The sequence below is a fragment of the Schistocerca cancellata genome, chromosome 11 (genome assembly GCF_023864275.1).
Source record: "Schistocerca cancellata isolate TAMUIC-IGC-003103 chromosome 11, iqSchCanc2.1, whole genome shotgun sequence".
Taxonomy (NCBI): Eukaryota; Metazoa; Arthropoda; class Insecta; order Orthoptera; family Acrididae; genus Schistocerca; species Schistocerca cancellata.
The window spans coordinates 149,890,388-149,909,796 of record NC_064636.1 but is presented as its reverse complement, the minus strand read 5'-3'; positions in this window follow the sequence as shown (position 1 = coordinate 149,909,796).

Here is a 19,409-nt window from a genome sequence, read left to right as displayed (position 1 = left end):
TAGTTTGATTTAGGCATATACGCCAAGTGCCTTTTTTTTTTTTTAATGAGTATACATACACCACCGAAGTTGCACGCAGGACTGGGTGGTGCGAGGCAGCGTGTGGTGTTGTCCTTAGTGGGCAGTCGTTGCAGCCAAGCCCGTGCACTGGAACTCAGTGCAGGGGGGTATCAGGGGAGGTTCACACTTTTCCAACACGTTTCAAAAGTGAGTCAACACTAGGGGAGCACTTCACTATACTGCACAAGTTTTCACACTGGTAAATAACAGAGTTGCACTCATAAAACTAAGAGAGGGCACGTGCCTGATAGGTCCTTTCTTCTAGTCATGGGCGATATTCGCCCTGATGTTGGGGTTCTGGAGCCACTGGAGGGGACGGTCTTAACCATTTGCAAATTCCCTTTCTGTACAAGGTCCATATCAGTAAAACAATAATAATAGCAGTACCTGGAGTTATTGTGGCGCTGGGTATAATGGTTGTATGTAACTTAGTGGCTGTTGGCCATTCTTTTAGGTGTGCTAACAGGCGATCATAAGAAATTTGTTCTTGCTCATGTTTTAAAAGGTCATCAATTGACGTTAAGAGGTGATCAATTGATATATTAGATAAAGCAGGCAATCACAGATGAGCTTTCAGGCAGGAAAAACATAGGTAAATGGGCGCGAATACTGAGTAATCTACATCTACATCTACATCCATACTCCGCAAGCCACCTGACGGTGTGTGGCGGAGGGTATCTTGAGTACCTCTATCGGTTCTCCCTTCTATTCCAGTCTCGTATTGTTCGTGGAAAGAAGGATTGTCGGTATGCCTCTGTGTGGGCTCTAATCTCTCTGATTTTATCCTCTGGTCTCTTCGCGAGATATACGTAGGAGGGAGCAATATACTGCTTGACTCTTCGGTGAAGGTATGTTCTCGAAACATTGACAAAAGCCCGTTCCGAGCTACTGAGCGTCTCTCCTGCAGAGTCTTCCACTGGAGTTTATCTATCATCTCCGTAACGCTTTCGCGATTACTAAATAATCCTGTAACGAAGCGCGCTGCTCTCCGTTGGATCTTATCTATGTCTTGTATCAACCCTATCTGGTACGGATCCCACACTGCTGAGTAGTATTCAAGCAGTGGGCGAACAAGCGTACTGTAACCTACTTCCTTTGTTTTCGGATTGCATTTCCTTAGCATTCTTCCAATGAATCTCAGTCTGGCATCTGCTTTACCGACGCTCAACATTATATGATCATTCCATTTTAAATCACTCCTAATGCGTACTCCCACATAATTTATGGTATTAACTGCTTCCAGTTGCTGACCTGCTATTTTGTAGCTAAATGATAAAGGATCTATCTTTCTGTGTATTCGCAGCACATTACACTTGTCTACATTGAGATTCAATTGCCATTCCCTGCACCATGCGTCAATTCGTTGCAGATCCTCCTGCATTTCAGTACAATTTTCCATTGTTACAACCTCTCGATACACCACAGCATCATCTGCAAAAAGCCTCAGTGAACTTCCGATGTCATCCACCAGGTCATTTATGTATATTGTGAATAGCAACGGTCCTATGACACTCCCCTGCGGCACACCTGAAATCACTCTTACTTCGGAGGACTTCTCTCCATTGAGAATGACATGCTGCATCCTGTTATCTAGGAACTCCTCAATCCAATCACACAATTGGTCTGCTAGTCCATATGCTCTTACTTTGTTCATTAAACAACTGTGGGGAACTGTATCGAACGCCTTGCGGAAGTCAAGAAACACGGCATCTACCTGTGAACCCGTGTCTATGGCCCTCTGAGTCTCGTGGACGAATAGCGCGAGCTGGGTTTCGCATGACCGTCTTTTTCGAAACCCATGCTGATTCCTACAGAGTAGATTTCTAGTCTCCAGAAAAGTCATTATACTCGAACACAATACGTGTTCCAAAATTCTACAACTGATCGACGTTAGAGATATAGGTCTATAGTTCTGTACATCTGTTCGACGTCCCTTCTTGAAAACGGGGATGACCTGTGCCCTTTTCCAATCCTTTGGAACGCTACGCTCTTCTAGAGACCTACGGTACACCGCTGCAAGAAGGGGGGCAAGTTCCTTCGCGTACTCTGTGTAAAATTGAACTGGTATCCCTTCAGGTCCAGAGGCCTTTCCTTTTTTGAGCGATTTTAATTGTTTCTCTATCCCCTACATCATAGTGGCATGGAAGGTTTAGTGGCATGATAACATCACAATAAGAACGGCGTGCTAGAAATCCACTGTCTGAGATTTCTGTCTCATATGTCTGTGGCTGGAAGTTGTGTTCATAGCAATGAAGCGTTAACATCGTGGTAGCACTAGTAATGTGGGAGGGAGTCAAGCGTGGCAGCTACGTCAGAGCAGCATGCGACAGATGACTCAAGGCTACACTACATCAGAGCGGCGCTACATCAGTCAGAAGTGGGGTTACACGTGACATCACGCTAGATGCGTTGTTACAGTGGGTTCTGTTTAAAATTACATTATGCATTAGTAAATTGGTTCGTGACAGATACATCAGAACAATTATGTAGTTAGGCGTTACACATAAAACATATTCAACTAAATTCAGTATCCTCAATAGTGCAGAAATGTTACGTGGTTCCTCCTATATGATAGCCTTTAGTCGCTTAAAAAAGATGACACGGTAAATGAGAAGGGTCTCAGGAATAGAGACATATGCATGTGGACAGAGAGAAGGACAGCTTGGTACTCTGACTAGAAGTAAGAAATGAAATAGAAGATTCAGAATGTTGGAGCTGAAGACAAAAAGATGACAGACCCCAAAGACAGGAAACCCCCCTACTCAGAATCCCCCACTGTTCTAGTACCTCACTGTGGCGCCGGAGGGAGAAGTGTGTTTGGCATTCCCTGAAGAGTGGACTTGCCACAGCTTCACCTTCCCAGTCCCTGCAAATTAATCCCGACACTTCCTATTAACTGATCAATGAAGGGTAGCCATTCTGCAAGACAAAGTAATCGAAAATTTTAACATAGTGTTAGTTACATCCAATATCAAAGTTCCTTGATAATTCATTTTAATACAAATGTAATTGTTACATAAAAATGAAAATATAGGATTGAGGTACACAAGCATCATATTAAATTTACTGCGTATCCCATATAAGTAAACAAAGTTAAATGCCTCTTTGGGCCAACTATCCAAGTGTGATAGTGATCAAATTATGAGAAGAAGTTTCTCAGACATCATTATACTTGCTAAACACCATAAAGTCGTGTGTGAAAGTGACAAAGAAAAATGACATCAGTTTGGTGCAGGTGGGGCATCTAGTTGCCCAGGACTATATAAAGTCGCAGAGTCTTGACAGTAGGAAGTGTTCGTGTGGGAGGACAGTATCAAATAGCTGAGATTACTACTGTGTGAATGTGTGTGTGTTGGTGAGTGAAAAACAGCTCTGCTTAACTCCAATGCCAGGGAAAAGAGGGGGGGGGGAGCAGTGTTACTGCAGTTGTACGATTACCGTCTGTAACTAGAGGGTACAGTCAAGTGATACTCATTAAAACTATCTGTACAATGGAGGAATAGCCTGAGAGTAGGCCAGGAACAGGATGAACGCTGCTAGAGAGGCTCAGAAGGCTGAATATGAATGGTCTCATCGTGATTGGAGCAGACGACAAGAGCGAAATTCCGATTATTGTAGTTAGTTTCTTAACCCTTCCATGTTATACCTGTCCCTACTACCATGTCCCTGAATCTGTTCCGTTCTTCTTCTTCCGTTAAGAAGGGACAAGTCTGAGCTCATCTTGGCCATGTCTCCCTCATAGTACCAGTTCTCTTTCACTATTCCAGCCAATACTGCAGAGTTATCACTGCTGCCCTGTTGCAGTGTCCGCTTTGGCTCTTCTCCAGAGGTTTACTGCATGGTATGTGCCGTCTCTCAATTGGTTAGTTAAGCAAGGAGCCAGTGTTATTTTCTAGAGGAATGATTCAGCACATCAGTTGTCAAACAGTAAGTGTTTGAGCAGTGACAGGAATACCGCTAAGCACGTCATCTTGGTCCCCACTAAGTCTACGTATGATTTATTCACATCATCTCGGCTCATCTATCTTGGCAATGGGAATATAGTCACTCCATTCATGTGTGTTTCATAAATTAGATGTATTCCCTGTTAATTATGGATTTACAACTCCATAAGAGAACTATCTGGAACCTAGATCATTCTTTTAAGATATTCATATGGTATGTGTCAATTGGACAAAGGTGATTCCAACAAGTTTAGAAGTGCTTCCAGCGTGCATCTTAATCTGAAAGATAATAGTTCTGCTATCTCTTGCTCTGTCTTTCTTTACAATCACTTACATTTAACATGAGAATGTAAGACCATTAAACAATGATATAGAGTGAAAAATGTGGTATGCCTTGTCCAATGTACAGGGCTCCTGTTTAATCCATATCATGAACCGCTCAACAATTTGCGTGTGAAAGGAACCAATGGGCCTCGCTAGATAGGCAGTTAGTGCCTTTCAACATCTACCCCACGCAAATGAGACAGAAGGATGTTGCTTGGCCTTCTGGCTCCTCCCGGGGCGTCCTCCTAACACGGTGCAATTAGCGATCACAGAGACACTGGTCTGGTCATACCACTTACTTTTGATTCGTCTCTATAATGTGGTCTGTTCTACCATCATTCAGCTTGCTGTCACACAAAAACATGCGTGCCCCACCTGCACACTGAGCACTACAGTACCTCAATTAGGGTTGTAGTGGCTCCACTCACACAACACAAACACCTATGAAACACAACTTTCACTCTTAGGCACTTAAAGTGTATTCCCTGAGTGGGTAACTATCTCTAATTCCTACACTACCATGTTATTTTGACTCATAATGTTTCACCTACCACTGACACAGCTTTGAATACTATGTGTACACAGGCAGTAATGTTCCATGTTGTTTCCAGTTTGAACACTGATCTGCTCTTGAGTATCTATCCGTTTAATACCTTTTTATAATAATACTGGAGTTTCCATATGATGCTTGTGAACACTTGTCCTACATTACTCGTCACCATTGAGCAAAAGAGGACCTCAGACATTATTTACATCCTTCATTGAATAAAATGTGGCATTCAGCAGCACATAATCACATTTATCAAGCAGTTCCTGGCTGATGCACCTGACACCACAACAATTTCAGCCTCGCTCACTCGTTCAAGAAGATATATGAGTGATGAAGTCTTTTCCCAAGGTGACCGCCACCAATGTTATCAGTTACACTCATACTCTAATTAAATACTCACCAACCCACAATTTTGTGGCTTTGTCGCTCCTGTAATGTGTTTTACGTGCCACTTAGGCTCTGCTAATTTGATGACGTGGATGCAAACTCATCTGATGACCACCATTCCGTTTGTGGAAAGATTTAGAATGCTTCATGCAATCTGTTCAACTGCTCTATGCTTCCCCATATGTCACTAACCAAAAGAGCAGTGTATCTCGATATGCACACATTACTAATACAGGTTACTTTTGTGACCTTTTTATTTCCACTGATATGTACCACATTATGCATTCACATGTAGTACACTATATATAACTATACAGTTGGACACACCCCAGTGCCTTACACATCTACGAGGTTAATGTACCACTTGCCAGCACTGTGTTACTGAGAAAAACTTTAAATGCTTTGCCTCTTTTAACTAATTTACTCACCTCACGTATCTATAGGCGTTTCTGCTCATTTCACATTCCTTTACCACCTTTAGCTTTGACATACTTTTGTAGCACCGGAATAAAATTCTATGGTTTCATGACACAAATCTTGTATGGTAGCAGCACACTCACTTCGATTCCTACCACTCGTAAGTACATTACACCTTGATAGGCTGATGAGACGATGAAAAACGTCTGATTCATCTATCAACAAGCTCCTGCCCTTCCTTCTTCTTCCCTTTATGATTAAATGTCAGTTGCAGTAATTCTAGTGCATGATGTCACCTCTTTTCCTGTTAATGTATTCCTGTTTTTCACTTCATACTGTCATGTTCTGCCATCTGTTTTTATCACCTCATTTAATTAGGATTGGCGTGGACCAGTTAGGTCTCTCAACAGTCACAAGACTACAATCCTTTTCAAAAATGGACTATTGTGAACACCTGTTTTCAGTTCATTACATAAGCTACCCTGTGTGGTGCCCAACACGCCAGTTTGCTTGAGACATAATGAGCATGGACACTTGATCATGATTCCCTTCCTAGTTCACTTCCCATCCTTATTGCACCATACATTATAATTATAAGTGTAACCAATACTCTGCACTTTAATTTCGTTACAGACAATTGAAGCTGGTTTGGCCATTTTCCTGAAAGCTGAGTCCTCTATTCTTTCCCATAGCTCACCAGGGAAGTTAGCACTACTGGGTAGGTTTACTGGCTCCTATTTTGACATCCTTCTCCTAAATCTAACATCTCCATATTCATGCCAGTTTACATAATGGACACTTTCAAAATGTGGTTTCATTCTGATTAGATATTCAGAAAAGTGGGGATAGAAACTCACTTTTAGTTTCCCAACAAAGTATGGAATTAGCACAACTACAATAAATCATACACATTAGCCAACTGTTGATCTACTTTTGCAATATTCCAGGCTATAACGTCTTCTGTTCGTTCTAAAAGCATGCCAAAAACAACCAGCTGTGACTTCTGTCCTCTCAAAATTCAGCCCTACTCAACATAAATCATCACTATTTTTTCTAAAGAATAATAAACATTTAAACTTGTGCAAAGTTTCAAGACAACTAGCACCTGTGAAAAGCGAAGCCATCAAACCTTGGCACCCTGTTGCAATTGCCTCTACATGAGTGCTAACTCTTGCAGCATGCAAGCAGAAATGACCAGACAATGTGTACTACCATCCCTTGTCTTTTCACACTGATTTAATTCTCCTTCACTGACACCGCTCAGCCTGTGAACAACCTATCACAGTACCACACCGCCATGCTATGCGAGTTTGGTTTAATGGAAGTGCAGCTGTGCTGAAAACAAATTTGGTACCCCTGATCAGACTGATGCTGATCACTGTGATATAGCTCCCCAGCGAGCTTCGTTCTTTGTTATGCAGTATCGTGAAATCCTAGTATGCTGGCATGTGCAGTTCAATCACATTGAAGACAACGATTTGGCTACCAACTGACAAATCCATAATATAGCCACTATGCTAATACTGCAATATAAAGAACTTCGCGATCCAGCGCGACTTAATTACTATACACAGGGAACTGTGCAAACTGGCTGCTACTTTGAAAGTACCCAAAGCCTTACAGATCTTGTTGTATAACACCCACGCAATAGTTGCATGTTAACACCCTCCACACTACCATTCAGCCAAGATTGCAACAGAGACTCAGCTCTAGCTTAGTGCCAGCTGAAACCTTCCACCAAACCGTAACTAATAATTCATTTCATGCATCAGTACACATGAAAATGATTTACTCCATGTAGGAATCAGCCTTGCTGTATTATTGCACTGCTGCTATTGTACAACTGTCATGATCTACAGATGTGTTAAATGTGTAGGTATCCCTGCCCGTAACTTGCACCAGTTTAAATTTGAGTGTTATCACCTTCTCTTTCTCTGTCGCCAGTGTAGCTGTTTATGAACGCAACGTTTGGCAAATGGACATCCTGTTTGTTTGCAAGGGTTATCCATCAGACTGTCATGTAGTTCGAGTTTCAACTGAGCATTCACACTAATTATTACAAGCGTCCTACCTTATTACCCTGCACTAGTGTCGTGAATTGTGAAATTGCATTGCTTTTAGAGGAAACTAAGGATTTCCCTTGCTCTTTCGCTGTTGTTGCAATGAACAAATCTTTATTTATGCACAATGGGAACAAATTACCGTATTTGGTACCACAGTCAACTGTAGTAGCAGTTCTCTGCTATGACCATGCACTTACACTTCAGACTTATCGAGTTTCTCTAATGGTAGACTTTTATTCAACATTCTTATTATGATGTATCACACCCACCATTAGGGTATCTGCTCATTTAACTTACACACACAACAGCTTTGAGCTTTTTCTGCTAATTTGCCTGAAACACCTTTTGTACTGGCACCCAACCGACAGCCTGCCTACACTGCCAAAAAAAATCAAAGATTCGCCTTCTGCAAACCATTGACGAATACCAGCTTCAGAAAATTGCTGTTTACAATTGACAACAGCACTGCACACATCACTGAGTGGAGTAAGCTGGAATACCTACAGAGAGTGGTTGCCCCGGTATCATCTCTCTTCCAGTCACTGTAGTTGTCCTCAGAATGGTTATATGGATCATATGTAATCAATGATATTGTGAACTATTCGAATCACCAAAACCAGTGGTGCTCGAGCAGCAGCTGTTGAGTACTTTTATACTCAGTGGATTTTAGATCCTGGCACAATTCAGTCACGACTCTCGTTTACGAATTAGCATTAGGAGATGAGATGCTAATGTGTATTAGTTTGTTTCCACTGTATAATTTTTTCATTTTACGTATTTTGTAACAAGGGAGACCATTACACTCCACTTAGTTAAGGACCAAACCAACCATGTAGGATTTAACAGTCAATATCAATTAATTACATGAAATAAGATTTAATAAAACTGTGACAGGGTTACAGTTGACTTAATCAGATTAGTTTATTATGGATACATAATCAGTTTGCAATGTATCCCTCAACAACTTTGTAATTTTAACATTTATACTACAAACTGCAGAGATTATAGGAAAGGTAATCAATTTTATCAATATTATTGAGCTAAACCTCCTTTTGTGTTGAAATAACCAGCCAGCCTTCGCTGATGCACCCCTTTGATGCAGTGTTACTTTCTTTCATGATCTGTGAGGCTAGAACTTCGCAACTGGTAACAACATTTGGTGGCCCACATGCTGTCATTCCAGACCACAATACCCCATCACTGCCCACAGGCATCACCATTGCAGCACCCTAGCCACTGCCTAGCTGATGCATATTGACAACCCTCATGCTGTTCCTGCTGGCTCAGTACATGGTCAGCACACCTGTTGCCTCTGCACCAACACACCACTGTACCAGTGCATCATCTCAATTGGCTGCATATATTTATACAACAACCAAAATTGGCCAATTCGAACTCTAAATTATTGTACTATTATCTGTAACTTCTTAAATGTTTCTGAGTTTTCTATTCCTGTCCCTTTTTTTATTACATTCTTTGTTTCCCCTATTAGAACGTTGCATCCCTTAGCAAGAGCCACCCATCCAAAGGAGCATTTTGAAACATTAAACTACTACTTTTGTAATTTTGAAATAAATAGCCTGATGCTATGGAGGGGGAGTGAAGTGTGCATGGTAGACTGACAGACTGAGTGGGAAACACTTCTACATCTACATCTACATGGATACTCCGCAAATCACATTTAAGCGCCTGGCAGAGGGTTCATCGATCAACCTTCACAATTCTCTATTATTCCAATCTCTTATAGCACGCAGGAAGAATGAACACCTATATCTTTCCGTACGAGCTCTGATATTTTATCTTTGTGATCGTTCCTCCCTATGTAAGTCAGTGTCAACCAAATATTTTAGCATTCACAGGAGAAAGTTGGTTATTGGAATTTCGTGAGAAGATTCCATCGCAACGAAAAACACCGTTCTTTTAATGATGTCCATCTCATATCCTGTATCATTTCTGTGACGCTCTCTCCCATATTTCGCGATAATACAAAACGTGTTGCCTTTCTTTGAACTTTTTCGATGTACTCAGTCAGTCCTATCTGGTAAGGATGCCACACCACGCAACAGTATTCTAAAAGAGGACGGACAAGTGTAGTGTACGCAGTCTCCTTAGTATGTCTGTTACATTTTCTAAGTGTCCTGCCAATGAAACGCACTCTTTGGTTAGCCTTCTCCACAACATTTTCTGTGTGTTCCTTCCAATTTAAATTGTTCGTAATGGCAATTCCTAGGTATTTAGTTGAATTTACGGGTTTTAGATTAGTCTGATTTATCGTGTAACTGAAGTTTAACGCCTTCTTTTCAGCACTCACGTGGATGCCCTCACACTTTTCGTTATACAGGGTGTTACAAAAAGGTATGGCCAAACTTTCAGGAAACATTCCTCACACACAAATAAAGAAAAGATGTTATGTGGACATGTGTCTGGAAACGCTTAGTTTCCATGTTAGAGCTCATTTTAGTTTCGTCAGTATGTACTGTACTTCCTCGATTCACCACCACTTGGCCTAATCGAAGGAACGTAATGTTGACTTCGATGCTTGTGTTGACATACGACTCATTACTCTACAGTACTAGCATCAAGCACATCAGTACATAGCATCAACAGGTTAGTGTTCATCACGAATGTAGTTTTGCAGTCAGTGCAATGTTTACAAATGCGGAGTTGGCAGATGCCTATTTGATGTATGGATTAGCATGGGGCAATAGGCGTGGCGCGGTACGATTGTATCGAGACAGATTTCCAGGACGAAGGTGTCCTGACAGCAAGACGTTAGAAGCAATTGATCGGTGTCTTAGGGAGCACGGAACATTCCAGGCTATGACTCGCGACTGGGGAAGACCTAGAACGACGAGGACACCTGCAATGGACGAGGCAATTCTTCGCGCAGTTGACGATAACCCTAATGTCAGCGTCAGAGAAGTTGCTGCTGTACAAGGTAACGTTGACCACGTCACTGTATGGAGAGTGCTACGGGAGAACCAGTTGTTTCCGTACCATGTACAGCGTGTGCAGGCACTATCAGCAGCTGATTGGCCTCCACGGGTACACTTCTGCGAATGGTTCATCCAACAATGTGTCAATCCTCATTTCAGTGCAAATGTTCTCTTTACGTATGAGGCTTCATTCCAACGTGATCAAATTGTAAATTTTCACAATCAACATGTGTGGGCTGACGAGAATACGCACGCAATTGTGCAATCACGTCATCAACACAGATTTTCTGTGAACGTTTGGGCAGGCATTGTTGGTGATGTCTTGATTGGGCCCCATGTTCTTCCACCTACGCTCAATGGAATACGTTATCATGATTTCATACGGGATACTCTACCTGTGCTGCTAGAACATGTGCCTTTACAAGTACGACACAACATGTGGTTCATGCACCATGGAGCTCTTGCACATTTCAGTCGAAGTGTTCGTACGCTTCTCGACAACAGATTCGGTGACCGATGGATTGATAGAGGCAGACCAATTCCATGGCCTCCACGCTCTCCTGACCTCACCCCTCTTGACTTTCATTTATGGGGGCATTTGAAAGCTCTTGTCTACGCAACCCCGGTACCAAATGTAGAGACTCTTCGTGCTCGTATTGTGGACGGCTGTGATACGATACAACATTCTCCAGGGCAGCATCAGCGCATCAGGTATTCCATGTGACGGAGGGTGGATGCATGTATCCTCGGTAACGGAGGACATTTTGAACATTTCCCGTAACAAAGTGTTTGAAGCCACGCTGGTACGTTCTGTTGCAAGGTGTTTCCATTCCATGATTAATGTGATTTGAAGAGAAGTAATAAAATGAGCTCTAACATGGAAAGTAAGCGTTTCCGGACACATGTCCACATAACATATTTTCTTTCTTTGTGTGAGGAATGTTTCCTGAAAGTTTGGCTGTACCTTTTGTAACACCCTGTATAAGGTCAACTGCCACTTTATGCACCATTTCGATATTTCTTCTAAATCGTTTTGCAGTTTATTTTGATCTTCTGATGACTTTATTAGTCGATAAACGACAGCGTCATCTACAAACAGACGACGACGGCTGCTCAGATTGTCTCCCGAACAGTTTCTATAGATAAGGAACAGTAAAGGGCCTATAATACTACCTTGGGGAACGCCTGAAATCACTTCTGTTTGACTTGATGACTTTCCATCAATTACTACGAACCTGTCTGACAGGAAATCACAAATCCAGTTGCATAACTGAGACGATATTCCATAAGCACGCAATGAGCCACTTGTGTGGTAGTGTCAAAAGCCTTCCAGAAACCTAGAAATACGGAATCGATCTGAATTCCCTTGTCAATAGCACTCAGCACTTCATGTGAGTAAAGAGCTAGTTGTGTTTCACAGGAACGATGTTTACTAAACCCATGTTGACTGTGTGCCAGTAGACCGTTTTATTCGAGGTAATTCATTATGTTCGAACACAATATGTTCTAAAATCCTGCTGCATATCGACGTTAACGATATGGGCCTGTAATGTAGTGTATTACTCCTACTATCTTGAATATTGGTGTGGCCTGTGCAACTTTCCAGTCTTTGGGTACGGATCTTTCGTCCAGCGAACGGTTGTATGTGAATGTAAAGTATGGAGCTAAAGCATCAGCATATTGCGAAAGGAACCTAACTGGTATACCGTTTGGACCAGAAGACTTGCTTTTATTAAGTGATTTAAGTTGCTTCACTACTACGAGGATATTTACTCCTCCGTTACTCATGTTGGCAGCTGTTCTCGATTCGAATTCTGGAATATTTACTTCGTCTTCTTTTGTGAAGGCATTTCTGAAGGCTGTGTTTAGTAATTCTGCTTTGGCAGCACTGTCTTCGATAGTATCTCCATTCAATCGCGCAGACAAGGCAGTGATTGTTTCTTGCCGCTAAGATACTTAACATACGACCAGAATCGCTTTGGATTTTCTACCAGGTTTTGAGACAAAGTTTCGTTGTGGAAACTGTTATAAGCAACTTGCATTGAAGTCCGCACTAAATTTCGAGCTTCTGGAAAAGATCGCCAATCTTGGGGATTTTGCGTCTGTTTAAATTTGGCATGTGTGTTTCGTTGTTTCTGCAACAGTGTTCTAACCCGTTTTGTGTACCAAGGAGGATTAGCTCCATCGTTTGTTAATTTATTTGGTATAAATCTCTCAGTTTCTGCAAATACTATTTCTTGGAATTTAAGCCACATCTGGTCTACACTCGTATTATTAATTTGGAATGAGTGGAGATTGTCTCTCAGGAAGGCGCCAAGTGAATTTTTATCTGCTTTTTTGAATAGGTATATTTTTCGCTTATTTCTCGAGGATTTGGGGATTACAGTATTCAATCTTGCTACGACAGCCCTGTGTTCACTAATCCCTGAATCGGTTTTGATGCTCGTTATTAACTCAGGATTATTTGTTGCTAAGAGGTCACGTGTGTTTTCACAACCTTTTACTATTCGTGTGGGTTCATGAACTAATTGATCGAGATAATTTTCAGAGAATGCGTTTAGCACAATTTCGGATGATATTTTATGGGTACCTCCGGAATTAAACATGTATTTTCGCCAACATATCGAGGGTTAAATTAAAGTCACCACTAACTATTATCGTATGATCCGGGTATATGTTTGAAATCAAACTCAAGTTTTCTTTTAACCTTTCAGCAACTGTCTCATCTGAATTGGGATGTCGGTAAAAAGATCCAATTACTATTTTATTCCGGTTGCCAACTATGACCTCTGCCCCATCCTGTATCTACATTCCTCCTGTGTTCAGCCCACACCATTCGTGACTGAAGCCCTTCTTGTGTTTTTCTGAGACCCTCTAACCTAAAAAGCTGCCCAGTCCACACCACACAGCCTCTGCTACTCGTGTAGCCGCCTCCTGCATATAGTGGACACCTGACCTATTCAGCAGAACCTGAAACCCAACCACCCTTTATCGCAAGTCGAGGAATCTGCAGCCTACACGGTCGCAGAACCGTCAGAGCCTCTGATTCAGACCCTCCACTCGGCTCTGTACCAGAGGTCCGCAATCGGCCCTGTCGACTATGCTGCAGGAATGGTCAGCTCTGCTTTCATCTTGCAAGCAAGACTGGCAGCCTTTACCACTTCTGTTAGCCGCTCGAAACCAGAGAGAATCTCTTCTGATTCAAAGTGACACAGATCATTGGTACCAACGTGAGCCACCACCTGCAGTTGGCTGCCCCTTGTGCACTTTGTGGCAACCAGGAGGACCCTTTCCACATCTGGAATGACTCCACCCGGTATGCACATGGAGTGCACATTGGATTTCTTACCCTCCTTGTCGGCCAAGTCCCTAAGGGGCCCCATAATGCGCCTAACCTTGGAGCTCCCAACTATCGATAATCCCAACCTCTGCGACTGCCCGGATCTTGCAGGCTGAGTGGTTTCCTCTGAAATAGGACAGGCGACAGCATCTGGCTCAGTGACAGTGTCAGCCACAGACAACAGCTGGAACCTGTTTGTCAGACAAACCGGGGAGGCCTTAAGTGTGGCTGTCTGGGAAGTCTTTCGCCGCCTGCTTCGCCCCAGGGCGACCTCCCACTCGACCACAGGTAAGGGGTCAGCCTCAGTGCGAGCAGTAACTGGGTTGGCAGCCAGTGAGGACTGAACGGAGGACTCGGACGTCCGTTGGATCCCCACGGCCGGCGCACAACAGTGGTGCCCATCCACTGCAGCCTCAAGCTGTGTAACCGAAGCAATCACAGCCTGAAGCTGAGAGCAAAGTGTCACCAACTCTGCTCGCATCCGCACACATCAATCAGTCCAGTCACTGCCTATACTAAAGACCGTGGAAAACTGAACTATGCAGATAAACGGACTATCAGCACGTGCTGCGCAACTCTACTGTAGAACCTGACTAAAACGCACGAACTGTCTCTAGCAGCACACAGATATTCAAAAACCTAACTACTGTAGCACTCAGGTGAAAGTAAATAATTTGACCCTGATTTGGAACTTGTAATATGTCAGAAAATCGGTTTACTTTCTGACGCAAACGGAAAAGTGAGAACTGTGGCTATTAGATGTTGAACTTACACGCAGAAACTCAGGAAACTTAAGTATTAAAGCACACAGATGATATAATACAATTAGCTCCTGGTTAGGAACCCGTAAATGACAAATGCGGTTACTTATCTGTTGCTGTGTCTCTCGCGGCCAGCTACTGCTGCTTTATGAAATATGTTTCACTGCATAGCTGTGGCTAGGCAATGGCTGGTTCTGCACCAGTTACCACTGTATACTCCATGTTCACTTTCAAACCATTCGGACAGCGAGGATGCTAATGGAGTGACACCTCCTAGAAGCATCGCTAGTTAGGAAAAGCTTCTCGAAAACCATCCAGCAACCAATCAGATAGCTGTTAGTAGTCACAGGGGCCAATAGAGCATAGCTGGGATCAATTTGGCTCACTCTTGGCAAACAGCTTTCAGTCTGATCAGAGGTGTCGTTCCATTCCCTTCTGCTGCACTATGACCCTCAGTCTTTTAGTGGCCTTAGAGGTAAAGTTCTGATGTAAACACCAGTCATTTGTTTCAAAGCACCCTACATTGTAGGTTCTTTAAAACTGTATGATTGATGTGATAGCGCAGATTTTCCCGGTGTGTCAAATACTGATGATTTTCATGGGTTTGCAGCCAGGTTCCATCGTCCTGACGACAACACGATATTTCGGCGGATCATCTGGCCGCCATCTTCAGGTGAGGTTGAGTGCACAATCACGCTGGATCTGAAGTGACCTCAGATTCGGCGACTCCTTTATACGGCGGGTAATGGCCGTTGCATGTGCGTGAACAGCAGAAGAGCTGCCCTCTGTGAGGTGAAGAGCTGCAGCAGCGCCAGCGGTGAAAACTGTCAAAAGCGAGGAATCGCCAATTTAAAATGCAGCCGGTGGGAAACCAGACCGCTGTTGTTTTATCTGTGATAAAATAGGATTCCATGTCTTGCTTAAAGGAAAACCTTTGTCTCTATTAATAATATCATCAGACAGACGTATTACAATTAATTCTTTCAATACACAATCCCAGTAACGGGAAGCCGAGGCGATAATTTGCGTCTATTGTGCCCTTCATTAAGACAGTGTTTGGCAATGGCTGATTTGTCCAGCTGGAGAAGACACGTATACCGTTAATGTCCCACACATCGATCTTGAACTGTACGAATAGTCTGTCCAATGTAGGCCTTGCCGCAGTGCCAGGGAATCTTGTATACCCCAGATACGCCGGGAAAATCTACACTATCACATCAAGAACCTCTACAGGGGGCAGATGGTTGTTCCTGCGAAGAAATGTGATAAAATACGCAAGAACAAAGGAAAATTGCTGAGTGCACTGGTGTTCTTATTGAGATGCAGGGATGAAGGTATCATTACGAAATTTGCTAAAATTTCTCATTTTATTGGTACTGACATGGCTAAAAAGATCTTGAAACGTGCTAGTTTTGCTTTGATACGTGAGAGAATTCGTTTTACACGTCGACAATTGGATGCAGTATCCAAAGATTTCTATTTGTTACATTTGGAACTTTCTTCACGTCTGTCTTCTGCATCCTGGAATTGGGTTGACGAAGCCTCATGGGCCTACTCAGAGTCTACGCAGAAGAATACTGTGAAGAAACAATCTTCTAAATTTCATCGGCTTCGCCAACAATCATCCACATCTGATGACATCAGTCGCCGCCGGACTGTCATTAATTTTACCGACAAGACATTGGACGGAGATACTTTGTCGGTTTTGGAGAAAGGCTTGAATTTCGTTCCCACACCGAGGCATTTGCCTACTGTCGATATTATTAGTGCTGTGGAGCAGGCCGTTGCCCGTTTTCCCGAAGATCGGGCAGAAGAAATTAGACAGGAAGTGTCTCATCATCTTAGTCGAGCTCCACACCACGGAAAAACATTTCTTCTAGTGAAAGGAAATCCATTCAGTCACTGAGGGAAGATAAGGATATTTTAGTTCTTCGTGCTGATAAAGGCAGTGCCACTGTTATTCTTACTTGTGAAGATTATCTGGCAAAAATGGCTTGTTTGTTGGAGGATTCTTCATACCGTAAGCTACGGAGCGATCCTACCGATCGTATAAAGCGGAAGACCATCTTTCTTATTAAGAAAAGCTCATTGCCTGAGGATATCATTAAAAATCTTCATCCAGGGGCGGCAGTACGACACAGGTTGTATGGTCTACCCAAGGTACATATACCTGGGGCACCTCTTTGTCCGATCGTTAGTAATCTGGGCGCCCCTACTTATAATTTGGCAAAATATCTTGCTTCTGTTCTGAGCCCACACGTTGGGAAGTGTGAACACCACATATCCAACTCGTCCGACTTTATTCAACGCCTGACGTCTCTACGCCCTGGAACATCTGACCTTCTAGTGAGCTGTGATGTTGTTTCACTTTTCACTCAGGTACCTTTGGAGCAGTCTTTAGTGCTAATTTGTCAACTCTTCGATGGCAAAACTAGTGAGCTGTACCGCCATATATTGACATCGACGTATTTTTTATTTAATGAAGCAATTTTTGAACAAACTGACGGTGTGGCTATGGGGAGTCCTCTTTCCCCTATTGTCGCCAATCTCTTTATGGAAGATTTTGAGCATATGGCACTTAAGACATCTTCTCTTAAACCAACATGTTTTTTGAGATACGTGGATGATATTTTCATCATTTGGCCACATGGAATAGAATCTCTTCATCGATTTTTAGATCATTTTAACTGCATTCATCCAAGAAACAAATTTACGATGGAAATTGAAAATGATGGCAAATTACCATTTTTGAATGTCTTAGTACATAAGAAAGAAAATAGGACTTTCAGCCAGTGTATACAGCAAACCTACGCATACGGACCGCTACTTCCATGCCACAAGTTGTCATCCACAACATCAACGCTTGGGAGTTTTACGCGCAGTGGTCAAGAGGGCTTATGCTGTTTCGGATTCTGATAACTTGACGCAGGACTTGGATCACCAGAAGGTTGTCTTCAAGCAGAATCGGTATTCTGATCACTAAATTACTCGTGCTTTTCAATTTGGACACCCACGAGAACCAATGGTGGACACTTCCAAATCTGTTGCTTTTTTACCCTTCGTGGGAAGCATTTCTTCAACAATTTCAAGAATCCTCAGGAAATATGATATTAAAAGCGTCCTTATACCTCTGGCCAAAACTAGATCCCTTCTTGGATGGTTCAAATGGCTCTGAGCACTATGGGACTCAAAATCTTAGGTCATAAGTCCCCTAGAACTTAGAACTACTTAAACCTAACTAACGTAAGGACATCACACATACCCATGCCCGAGGCAGGATTCGAACCTGTGACCGTAGCAGTCCCGCGGTTCCGGACTGCAGCGCCAGAACCGCTAGACCACCGCGGCCGGCCTTTCTTGGATCGGTGAAAGAAGATTTGGGACTGAGGAAGCCTGGGGTATACAAGATTCCCTGGCACTGCAGCAAGACCTACATTGGACAGACTATTCGTACAGTTCAAGATCGATGTGTGGGACATTAACGGCATACGTGTCTTCTCCAGCTGGACAAATCAGCCATTGCCAAACACTGTCTTAATGAAGGGCACAATAGACGCAAATTATTGCCTCGGCTTCCCGTTACTGGGATTGTGTATCGAAAGAATCAATTGAAATACGTCTGTCTGATAATATTTTTAATAGAGACAAAGGTTTTCCTATAAGCAAGACATGGAATCCTATTTCATCACAGATAAAACAACAACGGCCTGGTTTCCAACCAGCTGCATTTTAATTTTGCGATTCCTCGCTTTTGACAGTTTTCACCATTGGCGCCGCTGAAATTCTTCGCCTCACAGAGGGCAGCTCTTCCGTTGCTCACGCACGTGCAATGGCCAGTACCCGCGATATAAAGGAGCTGCTGAGTCTCAGATCTCTTTAGTTCCGGCGTGGTTGTGCACTCAATCTCACCTGAAGATGACAACCAGGTGGTCCGCCTAAATATCGTGTTGTCATCAGGACGATGGAACCCAGCTGCAAACCTGTGAAAATCATTTTTATGCTTGATTTCCATGTACTCCTGCATCCACATTCTACAATTGACTAGCACTTGATAAATCTTGTACAATAGTTCATTGTCATGATTAGCATAGGTTATGATTTTATTAGGTGCAGTTACACTCATTAATTTATGGGTATCTACTGTGTTTATGTAGACTCAGTTCTTTGGGTGGTTTTCCACACAACCACAGAATATGTTTATTTTCTACTTACATCTCGTGTACCAGATGAACGCTATATGACCCATCTTTAGCTAACACATATTTAGTCCAAATTGTGTACCTTTTTTAACATGTTACTATAAATTTTACTGTTTTTCTTAGAAATTCGTAGTATGTATAGTCATGACATTTAGTAGTATATTTTCAGATTCAGCTGGATATAAGGCTGTTGTCCAGAAACCTGGTTTTTCTTTCCTTTCATTGGAAAACAATAGTTAATACATATGTAGGCGGATGTTGCCTATTATGAATAATCTATACAGCAGTTGTTGATGTCTTATCATGAGAAAGATGGAATAAAATGTAATGACATTACTAAAAGTGTCATTGCTAAAGTGTAGCAAAACAGAACAGTGCAAATCAATTATAACTGTCTCCATGATTTACACGTATGATGGGACATACTA